We start from the raw sequence: 19,844 nt of genomic DNA on the forward strand, positions 1-19,844 counted from the left end.
TATTGGGCCAAACTATGTACAAGACCCATCAAACATTTCAGTGACTACATCATAGTGATATACATTTACATGTAAGACAAAAAAAAATATTCATCACAACCTAGAGCACATGCGTGGATACTTGCAAACCCTCCTGACCTTGAATCTATTTTAAATAGACTGAAGCAATGCAATCCAGATCTTCCAACAGCTGATTGGAAGGTTGACCGTTTGGATGAAGTGGATGGACCAAGACGGCATGCAGTGTTTATATTGAACACTCAGTCTTTGCCACATCTAGCAAAGTCTCAGGGCCGTGTATGTTATGGCTTTCATTATATACAAATGAAGGTATATAAAAACGATCAGCTAAAGGATTCGGAAATCGACAAGCCTCTGTCTGAATCAGAAATAAGCTGATCCTCTTGCGAAGCCGAGGGAGATACCAAAGTTGAAGACATGGATAAATACCGTATGCATGAGGAGGCTTCTACTGCCTCAGAACTCACCAAAGTTGAACCTATGGTTATTGCGAGAGTGACCGATATCTCTGAAGAGGACATTCTTGATGACTCGATTGAAGCGGCTGATGTGACGGTTGTTGAAAATCTCGATGGTCCTACGGATCCTCCAGATAAATCTTCATATTGTAAGGCTGCATGTGCTGCCTTAAAAGTTCTCCTGATGAAAGGGGACATAGACATAGTTCTTATTCAAGAACCATATGTTTATAGAAACAAAATATGTGAATTAAGTACTCCCGGGTTCAAACTATTGCTGTATACTGGTAATGATGTAATTCGAGCCTGTATAATTGCTAAAAACGAGCTTAACTTATTTCTGCTTCTTTCAATGTGCAATGCAGACGCTGTCGTTGCCAATTTAGAAATAGCCAAATGCAAATATTGGGTATCTTCGGTCTATATGGGACATGACAGGGAGATTCCTCCATGTGCCGTTAAGGCCTTAGTTGAGGAGTCACTGAAAACAAAGACGAAACTCATTATGGGATGCGATGCGAATGCACATCATAGTATATGGGGAAGTAGTGATACTAATGCAAGGGGAGAGTCGCTAATAGAGTTTATTTTGCGTACTAATTTGGTAGTTTGCAATAAGGGAGATGCCCCAATCTTTGTTACTAAAAACAGGCAAGAGGTTTTGGACGTCACCTTGGCCTCGCAAGATCTGAATGAAATGATATCTGATTGACAGGTTTTTAGTGAACATAGCTTCACAGATCATCGCTACATCAGTTTGATTTTGATTTGATTTTCATACCACCATATTTCCGCTAAATATTGGGAAATCTGACTGGAATAGGTGTAGGGAATCGTTCAATATGATGATACCGGAAATACCAGAGACAAATATGAGGACTGTGCAAGTTATCGAACACGCAGTGGAGAGGATTACTAAGGCCTTCAACACTTCACTGAAAGCTGCATGCCCTAGAGGGAAGCCAAGGGGGAAAATCGACCACCATGGTGGTTTACGGAGTTAGGTAATATGAGGAAATCGCGCAGGAAGCTCTTTAACAAAGCAAAGTCCACCAGAGCTCTTGTGGATTGGGACGCTTACAAGAAGAATCTGAGAGGATACAAGCGAGAACTGAAAAAGGCTCAGCATAACTCTTGGAATGATTACTGCAGCAGCATTGAGAATACGTCCGAGGCTTCCAGACTACGGAAGGTGCTAGCATCCACGAGCTCCGCTCCAGGTTTCATTAAAACATCGGAGAGCAATTGGACAACGTCCAGTGAGGAGACGCTGGAGGTACTATTGGACACACATTTTCCCGGAATCAGACGGTTGAACCATGTACTGGCTGTGCCACAGTGGCTCAGCTGTCGTTTCCTATCGAGGATAGATGATAGATATTTATCTTAGAACTAGCGTCGATTCAAGTTTGCTCTCGAAACGACAACATGCATACTCGAAGGGCAGGTCTACTGAGACCGCATTACATGAACTAGTCAGCTTTATTGAAAGCTCACTATCTGTCAAAGAATACACAATCGTGGGGGCATCGAAGGGGCGTTCAATAACGTCCATCCGAGCTCAATATTAAATGGACTGACAACTCTGAATGTTGATCCAGGTATACTTAGGCTGTTAGACGAACTTCTAAGGAAGAGACGCATTTCAGCCACACTAGGACAAGCAATCATACTGTATAATTTTGAATATTCAGGGAATATTCTTTTCCTAATATTGTTCAAGTACAAAACAAGAACAGTTGTAGATGGGACATAGGGTGCTTGAACCGTATGTTGATTTTAATGATGTAGAATGCAAATGTGTTCTAGCATAATGTTTTATTTCATTCACGTTATTTATACAAAATAACTGATGATTAATCGATATACTAAGTTAACACGTACCGTATATCTAGCCTATGCTATGTCATGACTTAAATAATATTAATGCTGACTTAGTATATTAGTGTTAATGAACTAGTGCAGCAGAAGTCGACAACCTGTCCAATTGTTGACGGTGAAATTAGATTCTTTATTTAAATTGGTCGGCTATTGACTTCTGCTGCTTACGATGCAAATAATATTTAAATATATATGCTTTATAATATAGCAGCGTAAATGCTGTTTACTATGGGTTTAATGTTAATTATATTTATGCTATATAATATAGCAGCGTAATGATATAATGAAGCTGCGTTCGTGAACATTCTTCCCCACGTTGAACGCTGCAGGTTCAACTAGTAGGAGGCATTTAAATTTCGGGTGACTGGGCAGTGTACGTGTCCGGAACGGTTTGACGTGGTTGTGGAGTGGGTGGTTGGATTGATTCGCCTCCTCTGTTCAGAAATCTCCATCCAAGGTAGAACATCAACAGCATTGAAGACATGATAAGAGCTGTGTAACTTATCGCCATATGGTGATGTCTGTCGGAACGGAAGGTGATGCCTAAAGTTGAAATGTCAGCTTCCTGTAGTTTGTTCTGGAGATCTGTTAGCTGTTCGGTATGGTTTATTAAAAGCTGATCAGTCGAGTTGAGAATTTCAGTGGGCTCTCTCTCTCATGCGTTGTTAGATTAAATTTAGGAAAGCGAGATGCTTGAATTAAGCTTGATGCATTATAATGACCTCGAAGAGTGCCTTCCGAGGTTTTAAGGGTGCAAGTTGGTTCAAGGTTGATGATTCCGGAACCTTGGAGCGCGTATTGTAGAGTTTTTGTTCCGCAAACAGTGCTGACGTCAATTTCACATGTGGTAGCATAAAGGGTGATACGGTCAAAATTTGGTCAATATAAACTTGACGTATTTCTTTCAGTTTTGCATTTCAAAAACACCCCTCATTTTGAAGGTGTATGTGTGTAGAATGTTGCTCCTATTTTGATTTTGGAATTCACTCTTCAGTTGTCAAAATGCCGTCCAAGCAAGAAGAGCAGCGTATCCAAATTTTGCTCGCGCATTGCGAAAATCCGAGCTACTCGCACGCAAAGCTGGAAAAATCGCTAAAAGTTGCCAAATCAACCGTTACAAATGTAATTAAAGTGTTTGGAGAACGTTTGTCGACAGCCAGGAAGTCTGGATCGGGGGAAATCGAAAACCGGAAGCCGCTGAGACGACAAAGAGAGTTGCCGGTAGTTTCAAGCGAAACCCTAACCTCTCTCTCCGAGATGCCGCAAATAAACTGGGTGTATCGTCTACAACCGTGCATCGAGCCAAAAAACGAGCCGGACTGTCGACTTACAAGAAGGTAGTGACTCCAAATCGCGATGATAAACAAAATACGACGGCCAAAGCGCGATCCCGGAGGCTGTACACGACGATGCTGACGAAGTTTGACTGCGTGGTAATGGACGACGAAACCTACGTCAAAGCCGACTACAAGCAGCTTCCGGGACAGGAGTTTTATACGGCAAAAGGAAGGGGAAAGGTAGCAGATATTTTCAAGCACATAAAACTGTCAAAGTTCGCAAAGAAATATCTGGTTTGGCAAGCCATCTGCACCTGTGGCTTGAAAAGCAGTATTTTCATAGCTTCCGGGACTGTCAACCAAGAAATTTACGTGAAAGATTGTTTGAATAGACGTCTGCTGCCTTTCCTGAAGAAACACGGTTGTTCCGTACTGTTTTGGCCGGATTTGGCATCTTGCCATTACGGTAAAAAGGCCACGGAGTGGTACGCCGCCAACAACGTGCAGGTGGTTCCCAAGGACAAGAACCCTCCCAACACGCCAGAGCTCCGCCCAATTGAGAAATACTGGGCTATTGTCAAGCGGAACCTAAAGAAGACCAAAACACTGCTAAGGACGAGCAGCAGTTCAAGGCAAACTGGCTTTCTGCGGCGAGGAAGGTGGACAAGGTGGCTGTACAAAATCTGATGGCAGGTGTCAAGCGTGAGGCCCGGCAATTCGGATTTGGAAAAGCGAAAGCCTAACTGAATATTTTTCCTGAATTTTATACTAATTGAACTTGAAAAAGAAATTTAATTTGATTTTTTAAATAAACGATTTCACCGATTTACACGCGTTTTCCTTGACCAAATTTTGACCGTATCACCCTTTAAATCCATTGGTTCTTGTGATGTAGTTGTTGCCAGATGATAGGCTCCTTGTAAATGTTGAGTTTGCACCTGTTTGTTGGTTTATGTCTGAACATATCTACTTCGCACGAAGCCGCCATAGATCCCTTCGAGAACATTGCGTGATTATTATCGCAGATAAAAATGTCACTGCTTGGTTGAATACGGTTGTGAATGTCATCGCTGGAGAGTGGCATGTATTCATCTCTATGGAGATTGATCGCCAATTACTCTGTTTGGGGGTGTATCGCAACAAGGGTGCCGTTCTCGTTTGCGGGCACCGCAAATATCTTCAACAAATCAAGTTGGCGTAGTCTTGTTGCTGCTAGAGTTAGTTCGTTGGCAAGAAGAGCTGCTGTGTGAGCTATCCTTAGCTAAGCTTTGTCTTCTACCACTTGGTTATGTATCGTCGATATGGTGGTTTGGACTTCATTTATTCTAGTTTTTAAGGATAACTCGTCTTCCTTTATTATATTCAAGGTCGAGTCGACAATTGAGGTTTGATTGTGTAACAGCGATGTGAGGTGGCTTCTGTCCATCTCTGCTCTTTGTATCGTATTGTCCATTTCGGGGGCATAGTCCGCGTCTAGAATTCCAAACAGAGATCTTGCGACATTACCGACAATATTTCGAGCACCTCTACGCAATCTCCTTGGCATGATGATATCTCTATCTTGGATTAAATCTGCTCTAGTTTGCTTGAGATGAGATGCGAAGTTGTTACAGATTGCTTCGTGAGGAGACATTTTGCATAGGTCGGAGAACATCTTTATACCGCCAGCGAAGTTGTCAATTTCTGATCTAAAGGGTATAAGATTGTAGTAGACCATGAGCTTCCATTCTGCTGTGGCTATCCGCTCCGTACCAATACCTTCGAAATATAATCCGATATAATTCGATCATTTCTTTGGTACATGTCCTTCCAATAGTCTCCTGTGATTCCTTCCCGAATATTGAGGTCTCCAGTTCTTTCAGTTGATTTCTAGCCCCAACCAAGTTTGTGCCGTTGTCTGAATATATCGTTTGGCATCGCCCGCGTCGCGAGATGAATCTTTTTAGGGTTCCAATAAAGGCGTCTGTAGTGAGATCTGTCACAACTTCCATGTGGATTGCCTTTGTGGCAAAACAGCAAAAGACTGCGATATACACCTTGTGTGGACGCTTTCCCCTAAGCTTGTAGTGTACCCAAAATGGACCGCAATAATCTACTCCAGTGTTTAAGAAGGGTCGACATGGCGTTATCCTGTCTTCTGGTAAATCACCCATTATCTGTTGATACATGTTTGGTTTTGCCTTCGTACAACGAATGCAATTGTGAACTGTGTTCCTTGCCATTGTTTTGTCCTTTGTAATCCAGAATCCCCTTTCTCTTGTAGTATTTAGCAACGTTTGTGGACCGCAGTGATGGTTTTCATTGTGCAGCATCACGAGGATTAGTTTGACGATGGGGTCATTATAAGACAATATTATTTGATGTTTCATTTCGTATGAGAGATTTGACGCATCTAGTCTTCCGCCAACTCAAAGAATATCTGATTTGTCAAAGAAAGGGGATAGACTGATAATTGGGCAGGATCTGCTGAGTTCTTTGGTTGTCTTTAACTTGTTAATATCGTCTTTGAAGTCAGCTGATTGTATGTTTTTGACTATTAGATGCAAAGCTGAAGTTAATTCTATTGGGCTTAGTAGCTTGGTTGCTGGTCGGTCGGCTGACGATGTCCTGCTGTTTTTGATAAATCGCTGCATATAAGCCACAACTCGTTGAAGACAACCGATCCCATTTGCGCGGCTGTAGTGACAATAACAGGCTTTCGTTTGAATTCTAATTCACTTGTTGAATGCAATTCCTTCGCGAATTCCTTAGGCCAACTGTCTTCATTTCCATGTAAAAAAAGGGGTCCGTAGAACCACATGTTGCACTCCGGTAATTGTTCTGGTTTTAACCCTCTAGAGATTAAGTCTGCGGGATTGTTTTTGGAGTCGACGTGTCTCCATTGACTGTTGATGGTGAGGTCTTGTATTTTGCTGATTCGGTTAGCCACAAAAGTTTTGAGTGATGATGATGCCGAATTTATCCAATGCAAGACAATTTCGGAATCAGCCCAGAAGAAGAGCTGTTTGTCTTCGTATCTTAGTTCATTTTTTGATTTGTTGGCCAGTTCTGCTCCTAGAAGTGCTGCGCAAAGTTCTAGCCTTGGCAGCGATACCTTTTGGAGAGGCGCAACTCTGGATTTGGCGCACAACAGCCGGACGATTATCCTTTTATTTGGGAGTTTAGATCGAATGTAAATTGCGGCTCCATAAGCCTTTTCTGATGCGTCCACAAAGACATGGATTTGAATGTGCTGCGCAGTTTGACCGTCGAAAACGTGGCGTGGGATGTGGGTGTTGTCTAACATATTCAGTGCATTACGAAAGGCGTGCCATTTTGTTGTTCGATCTTCAGGGAGTTCATCATCCCAAGATATCTGATCCTCCCAAAGTTGTTGAATGAATATCTTGGCTGCCACTACGACTGGGCCTGCTGTACCCAACGGATCGTAGATTCGTGCTACATCTGATATGACAGATCGCTTTGTTATCACTGAGACTGGCTGAAGATTTGCCCTAAGGCAGAATTGATCCGATGCTGGGCTCCATATTAGACCCAATGCCTTGATTGACGCGTTTTCAAAATCAAGGTTGACTTCTTGATCATCTTGCGGTATGTCTTGGAGGAGTTGGCGATGGTTTGCACACCACTTCCGCAACTTCCTTAAGTAAGGAGGTGAGTTGAGATTGCATTTCCTTAGCTGTTACTAAACTATCTGAACCGCTCACCCCGTCATCGACGTAAAAGTCCTGCTTCAGGATCGTTGCGCCAAGCGGATATTTGTCCATCCGGATAGTCGCTAGCCTTTGTAGACACCTTGTCGCAAGATAGGGAGCTGATGATGTTCCATAAGTGACGGTGTTTAGTTGAAAATGTCGTACAGGCTCCCCTGGATTATCCCTCCATAAAATGAGTTGAAGGTTCCTGTCTTGTTCGTCCACGAGAATCTGACGATACATTTTTTCAATATCGGTGGTGAAGACAAATCTGGGTAGTCGGAAACGTAGAAGCATTCCAAATATGTCCCCTTGCACTGTTGGACCAGTCAGTAAAATGTCGTTTAGTGACCGATTTGTTGACGTTTTTGCTGAAGCATCAAATACGACTCGAAGTTTAGTTGTGCTGCTTTCCGGACGCAAAACACAGTGATGCGGAATGTAGTACCGAGGGCCTGGCATTTTTTGGGATCGATTTGAGTCATGTGACCAAGATCTTCTTATGACTGCATGAAGTCCTTGTATTGTTTTTCAAGATTGTTATCGCGTTTGAATCGTCGTTCCAAGGCAAGGAACCTGGAATATGCGGATGTTTCTGATTCACCAAGTGTTGCGGCATCCTCAGACAGGGGTAGACGAACAACAAATCTTCCATTGAGATCTCTGGTTGTGGTTTGAATGAAGTGAGTTTCACACGCCTGTTCTGCAACTGTGAAATTGCTTTCTGCAGGAACTTCCTCGATTTTCCAGAATTTTTCAAGTAGTTCGTTTGTTGCTGTATCGTCTTTACTAAAAACTGCACATGTTGCTTCGGTTGTGCTGTCGTCGGCTAATCGTCCACTGGCGATCCACCCAAGTTTTGTGTTCCTCAGAACGGGTAAATTGTCTGCTAAGTGTAATGTTCCTGATAGCAGAAGATGAAAGTAAAATTCTGCGCCAAGTAACACATCAATTTTTGCCGAATTTTGGAACGATGGGTCTGCCAGCATTATGTTTTTGGGAATAGACCAGGATGAAATGTCGAACGATACACTAGGTTGATGTGGTATTATGTTTGGGAGAACATAAGCCTCCAGCCTGGATGAAAACTTGCTTGTGAGTGACTCGAATTTAACGTTTACCCGCTGTGTAGCTTGTCTGGATCTTCCACTAATTCATTGAATACCTAGTGTTGCTCGTTCTGGTTGAATGGATAGGGCTTTAATTAGTCTTTCGGAGACTATGTTGATTTGGGATCCTGAGTCCAACAATGCTCGGAATTTTCCGGATCGTCCATTGTTGGCTGTTATTTCTATTACTGCTGTTGCGAGTAGAATCCTTGCCGGGCGAGCGTTCGCTGATGCCACTGAGGTTGAGCTAATGCTTCACTACTAGATTGTGAGGGTTTGTTGCTGGCAATTTGTTGTTTTTCAAGATGCAGCAGCGAATTGTGTTTACATGAACACTTAGTGCATGTCTTGGATGTGCATTCCTTGGAACGATGATCGGGTTTAATACAGTTTACGCAAAACCCTTTCTTTTGTACCCACTTAAGGCGATCCGCAATGTTCATCATTGCCAAGAACTGTTTACAGTAATATATTGGATGGCCTTCCGCACACAGGGGACATCCGCTTGATTTGTACGTTGTTGTTGTTGTTGCAATTTGCTTTGCCTTGTCCTTTCCACCAACAGCTTCAAGTGCTTGGAAGCGGTTTCGTAAAACCTTCAGGAAATTGTTTAACGTCTGTAGCTCTGTGGGGTTTTCCAGTGATTGTTCGTACATGATGTGTGTTTGGCGATCCAATTTTTTTGCCAACACATGTAAAAGTACCGGGTCCCAGTTGTCGATGTTGATCCCAATGTTCGTCAGTGCGGACAGACTTTCGTTGAGGACGTCGTGGAACTCTTTCAGAGATTTGGACTCGGCCGTTAAGTTTCCCCAGCCAAACAATTTTGGAAGTATTGTGGATACTAGGACTCGCTTGTTGTCGTACCTGTCCTTTAACGTGTTCCATGCCGTTGTGTAGTTCCCTTCAGTGAGATCCAGGTGACGTATTAATCGTTCTGCTTCCCCACTCAAATTGGCCTTGAGATACCACATCTTTTGGATTGCCGGAATATCTTGATCATGTATCATTTTCGAGAATATGTCCGAAAATGGTTGCCACGATAGGCAATCTCCATTGAACCTTGGTATGGATATCTTTGGTAGCTGTAGGTTGGAACTACCCTTTGCTTGCTGCACTGATTCCGAGGTTATGCTTTCGCTTGATTGTGTTTTAGAAAGAGGCGCTATTTGAATTGCTACGTTCTCTTCTAAGGCTTCATAGTCTTTACTGACATAACCCTCAGCCGCCGCACAGTGGGGCAAAATCGCAAAAAATGGAGATTAATTAAACTACTTATCCGATTTTAAAAATTCTTTCACTATTATAATGCTACGTTATCACTGAGTGACATAGGCTACACATCTTTTGGAAAAGTGGGCGATGCCACTCCCACTGTTAAAAATAGCTCTAGCGGCCATAGTAACGCACCGACTGTCATGAAAATTTCCCAATGTTGTACTGTTAATCTGGTAATAATCCTTGGCTATACATGTCCTGCTAATAGACCGTGGCTATACTTGGTTATGATTGGGCGTGGCACCGCCCATTCAAACTTGGAACGGATATATCTCATGAACTATCAGGGGTATGAATATGAGATTTGGTATATATGTTGATCGTACAGTATGAGTTACATCCAAGGAGAAAAAGGGCGGTGCCACGCCCCTTTTTAAAAAATGTTCTGGCTCAGTCGAATTTTTTGTTTTTTTGGAAAAAAATTAATACAATTTTCACATAGTAATTAATTTATTTGTATTATAATAACGTTGACGAAAGGGGTATTGTTGTATCATATGTGTAACTAAATTCGGGACCCAAAGCAGATATTAAATTTGTTATAAAAATAGCTTGTTCCTTCATATCTACAAAGTAGGAAAAAAGTTTATACATATGTTTTTATATTTATATAGTTTTATATTATAAGACATGTGTTTCTGATCTGCTATTTTAAAATATATGCCCAAAGTCATCAAACTCGAATGCGTTGTCCTCCATATAATCATCGTCGTCATCTGTTTCATGATTTGTGCCTTCTGGTGCCACGTTCGTCAAAACTGAAGGCGAAACAAGTAGATCTATCACTGATTTTGGAAGTTGGTGGATTTTTTCTTTTTTGGCAATTTTGATTTACCAGATAGGATTGGATCTTAACTAAGTAACCTAACCTATTTAATATGTCTCGATGGCAATCCTCTCGACTACATTTGCGAGAAAAATGTTCTCTGTAGTTCTTAAAATCTTTGTTTCGGACAACCCAGGAATCCAATTACAAGTTTTACATCATGCGAAAACGTCAGACGTGTTGACGTTTTCGCATTTCAATACACAACACATAACGCACAATAACAAATACTCTTATCATTGTATCGTGCAGTTGCTAACGATATTTAAAAATAACAGTTATAACAAATAACGAAGAAAAAGCTAAGAAAGGTCAAAAACTCGTGTTTTTTGCTTGAGTGACTATTTTCACAGTTAATTCAATAAAAAAAATTTCGCGCAAAAACGCGCAACATTTTATTACTTAATATGAAAACCTAGGAATTGTAGTTTATTAAAACATTAATATTCTAACGCCAAGTGACCCCATTCATGTTTAAATATCCAAGAATATTTTGAAAATAGCCAAAATTTAGACACATTTTAAAATATTTTTTCAAAATATTTATACACATTTTTTGTTTACACAATTTTTGTAGAACAACGCTAAAATACCAGAGGTTGAAGATTCCATAGTGAAAATATTACTTTTGGTTTGCGAAATACTATATATTAGGCTCCGAAATATACCGAATTTCAAAAAAAAAAAACACTACTTTGCGCGAATAGCTCAAAAATTGTTTAACTTTAACATAATGCAGCTTGACAAGTAAACAACATATGACATTGAAATTTTCAGTAGTGATGTAGAATTTTATATACTTTAATCGGATCCTAACTATTTTTCAAAAAACAAAAATTTAATTTTTCAATTAATCTCCATTTTTTGCGATCTTGCCCCTCTGTGCGCCGGGTTAGCACACATTTCCCAAATGTCCAAATGGATAGTCTCGATCTTCTGCCATAATCTGTCTATAGCAGTTAGAGATTGGACTGGTGATTCCTTCGTAGCGTTACATTGAATTAGACGTTTCAATGACGATTTAAGTGCTCCTTGACGTCTTATCAATCCATAAATGTTGTTTTTACTGCTGGACCATGATGAAGATTGGTTGCCTCGGGGTGAACCAGCTCCTTGATATACTAGCAATGATGAAGTGGATGCGGATGGGTTGTCTGCGGTAAACCCTGCTCCTCGTTCTGCTGGCAATGGCTTCGTTTGCCTGCTCAGACCTTTAATTAGTTGTTCTACTTCCTCAATAGTTGTATTGTATACGATTCCTATTGATTTATGGATGTCTTCGACAATATACGGGTCATCTTCGCTCAAAATCGGGTTGTTGCGTATGATATTTTCCGCTGTGTCAAAGGCTTTCCATTGAGCAATTAAATCTTCTTTTTTTGTGTAATACTCCACAGATCTTCGCTCGTGTGGAGTTTTCTTTATGTTGGCTACCGCTTTTTCTATGTTTGCGGCCCTTTCCTTTTGACGGATTATCAAATTCTCTACACGCACAGAAAAAACATGTTTGGACATGGTTGCCGCATCCATTTAATGCTTATTTAGAGTATGTAATTGTCGCGAAAACCATGTATTTTGTCTTTGTAAAAATAATTTTCGAGCGGAGAAAAATATATGTTGGCAATAAGCATTTAAATGGTTCTCAAATGCCGCAAACATGTTCTATTATTTAAATGATAGAATTTGAGACCATTATATGGTCAGGAAAATCACGTATCTGACCATTCAATTTTTTTACTTTTTTGCAGAGAAAAAAATATTTTTATAGTTTACGTATAGACATGTCTACAACCATTACATGGCCATAAAAACCATGTACATTGTTTTCGTGACCATTTAATTTTTTAATTTTTTTGCAGCGACAAGAATTTTATAAAAACATTGAGCAGGTACACACGATTTTCATTTTGCGCGTCAGTCGTGTGTTGATTGTTTCTTGGAATGGACGGAGAATACGGAATTATTGTGTTTTGTGTTAATTTATTTATTCAGAAATGGCACGTGGTTTTATGTGAATACAAACAAGGAAAGTGTAATTGAAAAAAATATACCTGGTTTTTGTTCTGCATTTTGATATATGGTATAATTTATTTTTATTTGCAGTTACATGATGTCTGCGTTTGTACATTTGATGGTCACGAAGTAAATATGGAATGATTACTTATTGTTAATTGAACCAAACTAGAGTGTGTAAAAATATGTGAAGTTTGCTTGCACGACATTATAAATACAAATAAACAATGAATTAGTTTATAAATAAATAAAAACAAATAAATAAAGTTGATTTTGTGTTTTCTTTTCTCAAGTGGCGTCCTTTTTTCGACGACGAAAAAAGTTTTTTCATAAAAATCAAAACATTTTAGGTTGTGACCATGTTCTTTTAACTAGAAGAAAAACATTTTTGACGAATAACATAACATTTTAGATCGTGACCATTGTCTTTTAATGGAAACAAAATTCTTTTTATCAATATAATAACATTTTAGATGAGGACAATTGTATTTTTCTTAGAACCATGTTCACTGAGCCAACATGGTTGCAGGTTAAAATGTTACATGGTCGCCGCAAAAATAGCTGCTATCATATTATTTTGCTCTTCGAATATGATTGTGCCAATCATGTTTCTTCTCTGCGTGTAGGTTTTCCATTTTTGAATTTCGCTGGTACGGGAAGACTTCAATATCGACTGCGTGCTCTGATTAATGAATTCCTTTGAGTTCCTTACCACTGGTGGGGGGAAACTCGAAATCAATTAATATTTTTTTTTATTTTTGGGGTCACCAATGTATAATTTTGAATATTCAATGACTGAGAAATGGGCGAAAGATAATGGTCTTGGGGTAAATCCTGCAAAGACAGAACTAGTCATGTACTGCAAAGATCGCAAAACTCCCACGGTTAGGCCCATTTCCTTAGGGGGTATTGAAATTCTCTTTAGTGAGTGTGCAAAATACCTTGGTGTTATTTTGGACAGGAAGCTGAACTTTAAGCTTAATATTGTTACGTTTTTATATTTACGCGTTTTTAATTACCCGACAATTAAAATACTGTTCGTTTCAATAACGTTAATCTACAATTTATTTACTATGACTTTACACTTTACAATTCGTTCACACTGATGTTATTCGTTTGACGCTTTAATTAAGACTGACTCGTTAGCAGCATGCGAGCGCTTTTATATATGACGGTCTGGCAATACGAGAACATTCTGGCAGCACTACAATATTCTGGCAACGCCAGAACATTCTTTGACAACGCTAGAAGAATCTACGACCATTAAGTTATTCATCTGGTGGCTGCCAAACACATATAAACTCACATAGATATATGCTCGCATTACTACAACAACAATAACAAATGACAATAGACAATGAGATGAAATGAGAATGCAAAATAACAAAGGGGTTGTTATTCTATGAGAGAGTAAGAACTAACATTTCGATATGAAAATAAGCAAACAAAAGAACATAAAAGAAATTTAGGAAAGTACTAGAAAATGATTCCAACAAGTGATAACGAAATTTTATCGTTACAATTTGAAATTTGAAATTAACGGAAACTAATTTAAATAAACTTAAATCTATAATTATCAAATACGTAACACTGCCTCCCGCTTAAGCCTGTTCGTCCCGAACAGGCACGGAACCTGTTCCGTAAGGAGCCAATCGTTCCAGATGTACAACTTACATCTTTGATCTAGGGCTGTCGTCCTTCTGAATCCGGTATACAACATCATTGATCTTCTTGATGACTTTGTATGGGCCTTCCCACCAGCGTTGCCAGAATTGTTTCACCAAAAACCGCTAGATTTTTCCAAAAAACTAGCCAAACAAAGCTGAGCAATTTTAAAAAATAGCTAGAAAAAACCTAATTTTTTTGTATCAAAAGTCACATTTTTGATTGAAATTTAACAAACTTTAAGGCTTTATTTCACTTAAAATGCATATTATTTTAATTGTATTAATTTTAATTCCATTTCTGTGAAACTGTAAGAAAATCTATGTCATATTAGCTCTATTTGCGTACTCGATACATTTTGATTACTATCACAAATTTTTCGTTCTTCGTTTATATTTCCTAGTAAAAACATTTTTCCCACTAAACTTGCAATTATCAGCTGGGTAATCATTAACAAGTCCAATTTGTGATATATTGCACAATGTCACATAGAACTGCATTAGAAAATATCAATATATTATATATTTTAACCGAATTAATCATAAATTCGTGAACGTGCACAATTCTCCTAATTTTACCCAAGAGAATAAAACCCATTCTAACTGTCTTGCAAGTTTATACTGAATAGCTTTTTTCGAAAACTTCCCATACAAACCTATTGTTGTCCAATTTTCGTAAATGTAAATCCATTCCATTAATAAATAGCACATTTGTTTTGATCCTATCACTACGAATTTTTTTATTGTATTTTTTGATGTTAAAAAAAAATAATACCACATTCAAAACTTTATTTCCCTTATTATTTCTATGTTCGGTTCCAAAGATTTTGTACACTAATGATTTTGGTATTGATTCCGAGTCAAATTTGAATTCATTCGTTTTTTTCACCTTTTTCTTCATGAGCTATCACAGTGAGCTAAAAACGTGCTAACGACAACTTAAATTTCCAAATTCAGACTCGACTTTAATAAGAATAAAATGTTGAAAAACCTCTTCTTTTTGAACGTTATTTTGGTTTGTGGTCAAGATACAAAAAAATCAACAAAGACTATATCATTAATTTTAAGAAATTTTTGGATTTGACCCTAGTCTTCTTTCATGAAAAGACACCGATTTTTAAGTTGAATCACTTAACTACTCGTATAAGGACAAAACGACTTTATCGGCTTTTGGACAAGGAAAACAGTTTATATAAGAGAAATTCACAAATGCTATTATAACCAAAATTCGCGTTCGTATTTTAAGGACATGAAATCTTTGGTCTCACGACAATATTTTTTCAGTATACAAAGCAATTCACATCTACTATTTTAATTTAGTAATATCATAATAACTTTGAAATATTATAATAACATAAAAAGAATAAACGAGTCAAATGCTAATATTCCTAATAATTTACTGACATTTTGTATAAGGAATTTGTATGGTAATAGTAGATTTAAAGTTTACGATAACTTTTATGAATACGAGGAAAAAACTTTACAACAAGGTGTATTTGCTGCAAAATGCCCGCATAATGGCCGGAATAATTATTAATGAGCTTTGAAATATGTGGAAAACCTTATTCTGGCAGCAAGGCTTAGATAAAATCGAAGTTTTATCCATATTGCAATAGGAACATCTCGAAAATAAAAAAGCCAAAAATAGCTAAAAGGGTCATGAAAAAAAGCCAGAAAAAAAGCTAAAAGCTAAATGCATTTTTTCCCCGCTAAACGTCTTCAAAAAAAGCCAAATCTAGCGGGAAAAAAGCTAAATTGGCAACGCTGCTTCCCACTGTGTTTGCAGTTGCGGGTTAAAAAGCAGAACCAATTCTTCTTCTTGGAAGCCCTCAGTATTTACAGCACGATCGTATCTCGCCTTCATTCTGTTGCTGACCATTTTTATTTTGTTGCGCACTGATTCGTGAACTTCACCGAAAGTGTTTGGGATGTCGTTTCTGTTTTCTTCCATGGCGAACTCATTAGGTTTCGCGCCGAATATCAGATCTCCAGACAACTTCAACTCAGTTCCGAGTAGAACATTGGCCGGTGTTCGAGAGGTGGAATCATGAATGGCAGATCTATAGGACAGCAAAAACTTTGGTATATGCTTGTCCCAGTCCCTCTGGCCGTTGTCCACCACTTTTCGAAGATATTCCTCCAGAGCGCGATTAAACCTTTCTACCATGTCATCGGATTGTGGATGCAATGGTGTAGTCCTCGTTTTCTTGATACCAAGGGATTCACACATCTCTTTGAATATGGCCGATTCAGAATTTCTTCCCTGGTTTGAGTGAATCTCGATTTGGAATTGCCTCTTGGTTTGGAATTGCATACACCTCCGGCCATTTGCTGAAGTAATCCATGACCACAAGGACATAACGGTTTCCAGAATCACTTACAGGGAAAGGGCCTGCCACGTCCATTGCTATTCTTTCAAACGGGGCTCCTTGTCTATACTCTTGCATAGGACCTCGACTTTTCCTTGTTGGACCTTTCGCCTTCATGCAGTTCTCGCAATTGGCTACCCATTCAGCAATTGATTTCTGGCATCCAACGCAGTAGAATCGTTGCTTCACTTTCTCGGCTGTTTTGGGTTATTCCCAGATGACCTCCACTGGGACCATTATGGAACTCCGCCAAAACGTCTCTTATTTTGGAATCCGGTACGATGATCAAATTTCGGCTGCTCTTGCCATCTTCGCTTTCCCATTTACGTTGCAGGGATCCATTGACTAGAACTAAACTATCCCATTGAGCCCAGTATGTTTTCATAATTGGACTTTCGGCTGCGATGTCTTTCTTACTGGGCTTCTTGTTCTCTTCCATTGCCGAAATAATTTTGTTCAAAATGGGATCTTTACGCTGTTCTGTTGGCCAGTCCACTCCAGATTCGATGTGTAACAGCCGAATATCAACAATCTCCTCCTTATGTTCAGCTTTCGAGCAGTGCTTGCATTCTATACTGCAAGGTCGACGTGACAAAGCGTCAGCGTTACCGTGTTTTCCACCTTTTCTATGCTCGAAACTGAAATCAAAGCTTTGGAGCCTCTCGATCCAACGTGCCAGTTGAGCTTCCGGATTCTTGAGCTGAGTGATCAGTCCTGAGCAAGAAGTGTTGTCCATACAAATATTTATGATAATGTTTTACACTCTCTATGATGGCTAGCAGCTCTCGTCGGGTTACACAGTACTTCTTTTCGAGCTTGGACAACGTTCGGCTGAAATATCCGATGACCTGCTCCTTGCCGTCTATCTGTTGGGATAGCACACCTCCAATACCATGCGCGCTAGCATCTGTATCCCAAACAAATATTTCGCCCGGAATAGGATACGCTAGGACAGGAGCTGAACATAAAAGTTCTTTTAAATGTTTGAATGAATCCTCCTGTTCGTCGCTCCACTGGAACTTCTGACCTTTTTGCGTCAATTTATGGAGACTAGCGGCGATGCTAGCGAAGTTTGGGACGAATCGTCGGTAATATGTACATAATTCAAGGAAACTTCTTAATTCGTGGAGATTTCGGGGTCGTGGCCAATCTCTGACAGCTTGGATTTTGTCTTCATCGATGGATATGCCCTCTGCAGTCACATGATGATCCAGGTATTTAACTTCCCGCTGGAAAAGGGAGCATTTCTTTGCGTTAAGGCGTAGACCTGCGGCTGACAATTGCTGGATAACGTCTTTCAAGTTCTTAAGGTGCTCGTCAAATGTTTTGCCCATCACTATGATGTCATCCAAGTATATCAAGCACGACTTCCAGTGTAACCCATTCAGTACCCGCTCCATCAATCTTTCGAAGGTAGCCGGAGCATTGCAGAGCCCGAACGGCATTACATTGAATTGCCAGAGACTGCCATTAACGCCGTCTTGTCTTTCTCGGCGATCTCTACTTGCCAATATCCACTCTGCAAATCAAGCGTAGAAAACCATGTTGTTCCGGCTAGTGTGTCCAACGTGTCATCAATGCGTGGAAGCGGATAACTGTCCTTTTTGGTGACATCATTCAGTTTTCTGTAGTCCACGCAGAATCGGGTACTTCCATCTTTATTTTTGACCACCACAACTGGGGAACACCAAGGACTTGGTGATGGCTCGATCACACCACTCTCCTCCATTTCCTTTATGAGCTTTTCAACTTCGTCTCTTTTTTCCAGGGGAACACTTCGTGGTGCCTGTTTATGGGCCTTTCTTCTGCGGTTTTAATTTCATGTTTCACTACAGATGTTCTTCCTTTATTTCCCTTTTCAGAAGCAAAAGCAGAGGCGTTTTTCCACAGCAATTGCTTGGCTTTATTTCTCTCTGACGGCGATAGATGACGTGTCCAAGCCTCAACATACCCTTCTAGATGTTTTCTCACTGCTCCATGTGTCTTTGATGAGTTGCCTTCCAAATTGACTATTGCATCGGCTGGTGTACATTTGCCAATGTCAGAAAATTTTACAATTTGCTCGTGATTGTCAGACAAGTTCAAGTCTCTCTTCGTTCGTTGTTACCAGGGCATTTGCTATCAAGATGTTGCTTTTGTTTTCTGCTGGTTCAACAACCCACAATTGGCCGACTTCACAGACTCCATTCATAGAAACCCATATAATTGCTTCGGCATTCGGTGGTATAGACTCTGACTGGCTCGTTGTCAAACGTCTGACAGGTGTATTCTCGTCGTACCCCACGTTTACCGTTATTTCGGTATCGCACCATGTCATTACACGACGCTTCATATCCAGATTGAGACCAAAAGCAATCATGAAATCCGCTCCAATTATAACTTCGTCTACTATATCGGCCACAATGAAATCATAAGTAACGAATATGTTAGCAATAGTTAATTTTACGGCGACCCTTCCATATACGGTTGCGGATTCCCCTGTAGCCGTGCGTAGCTTGACTCCAATCAGTGGTGTAACTTTTCCTTTTACTAAATCAGATCTAATGATAGACTTTGATGTACCATTATCCAACGTCAAAGCACGCTTGTCGCCATTAATAACACCCCCAATAGTTAAATTGTTATTTTTCTGTTGAACTATTGCTATGGAGATGGTGGGGCCATCGTCTGTGGGAGCCAGCTCTGGCCCCGCTGAACTGGCTCGATTTAGTTTAAAGGTGACTCACTTGACTATGGGGTCACCTTCTTATGGCTATTGTTTAATGGAGATGGTGATGTGGATCTTGACCGTTTGCGTCGTGCTTTGCATTCTCGATCTAGATGTCCCGGCTTATCACAATTATAGCATTTGATCCGGGATTTATTTGCCTCTTGCTTCATTTCTTGCATTGCCTGCTTCATGGCCCCTTTCATCGACTCAATAACGGACTTTGATTCGTCACACTCTGTTTCTACTTTACGTACCTTGTGAATTTGAGGCCGCGCTAGCAATCTCGCAGTCTCCTGTGCGAGTGCGAATGATACTGTTTCAGCGAATGTAGCCTTTTGTGACGCATATGTTGCACATTTTATATCTGGGTTTCGAATTCCATTAACGAAGGTCTCAATCTTGATGCGGTCCACAAGAGGATGACTCTCACCTGGGTATGTCAAAAGCACTAGCCGCTCAACTTCTGTTGCGAAATCTTGTAGGGTTTCATTCGATTTCTGGATTCTTCCTCTCAATTCCATTCTGAAGATGTCCTGCTTGTGC

The 19,844-nt window shown here is 39.9% G+C and overlaps 1 protein-coding gene across 12 annotated transcripts in view; it reads left to right on the plus strand.

Annotated features, from left to right (window-relative positions):
• The window catches only part of dtn (transmembrane protein 132C dtn), a 604,515-nt gene that overhangs the window by 147,520 nt on the left and 437,151 nt on the right, over positions 1–19,844 (plus strand). The gene's annotated exons all lie outside the window — the stretch shown is intronic.

This window comes from Haematobia irritans, chromosome 3, assembly GCF_050003625.1.
Source record: "Haematobia irritans isolate KBUSLIRL chromosome 3, ASM5000362v1, whole genome shotgun sequence".
NCBI classification, from domain to species: Eukaryota; Metazoa; Arthropoda; class Insecta; order Diptera; family Muscidae; genus Haematobia; species Haematobia irritans.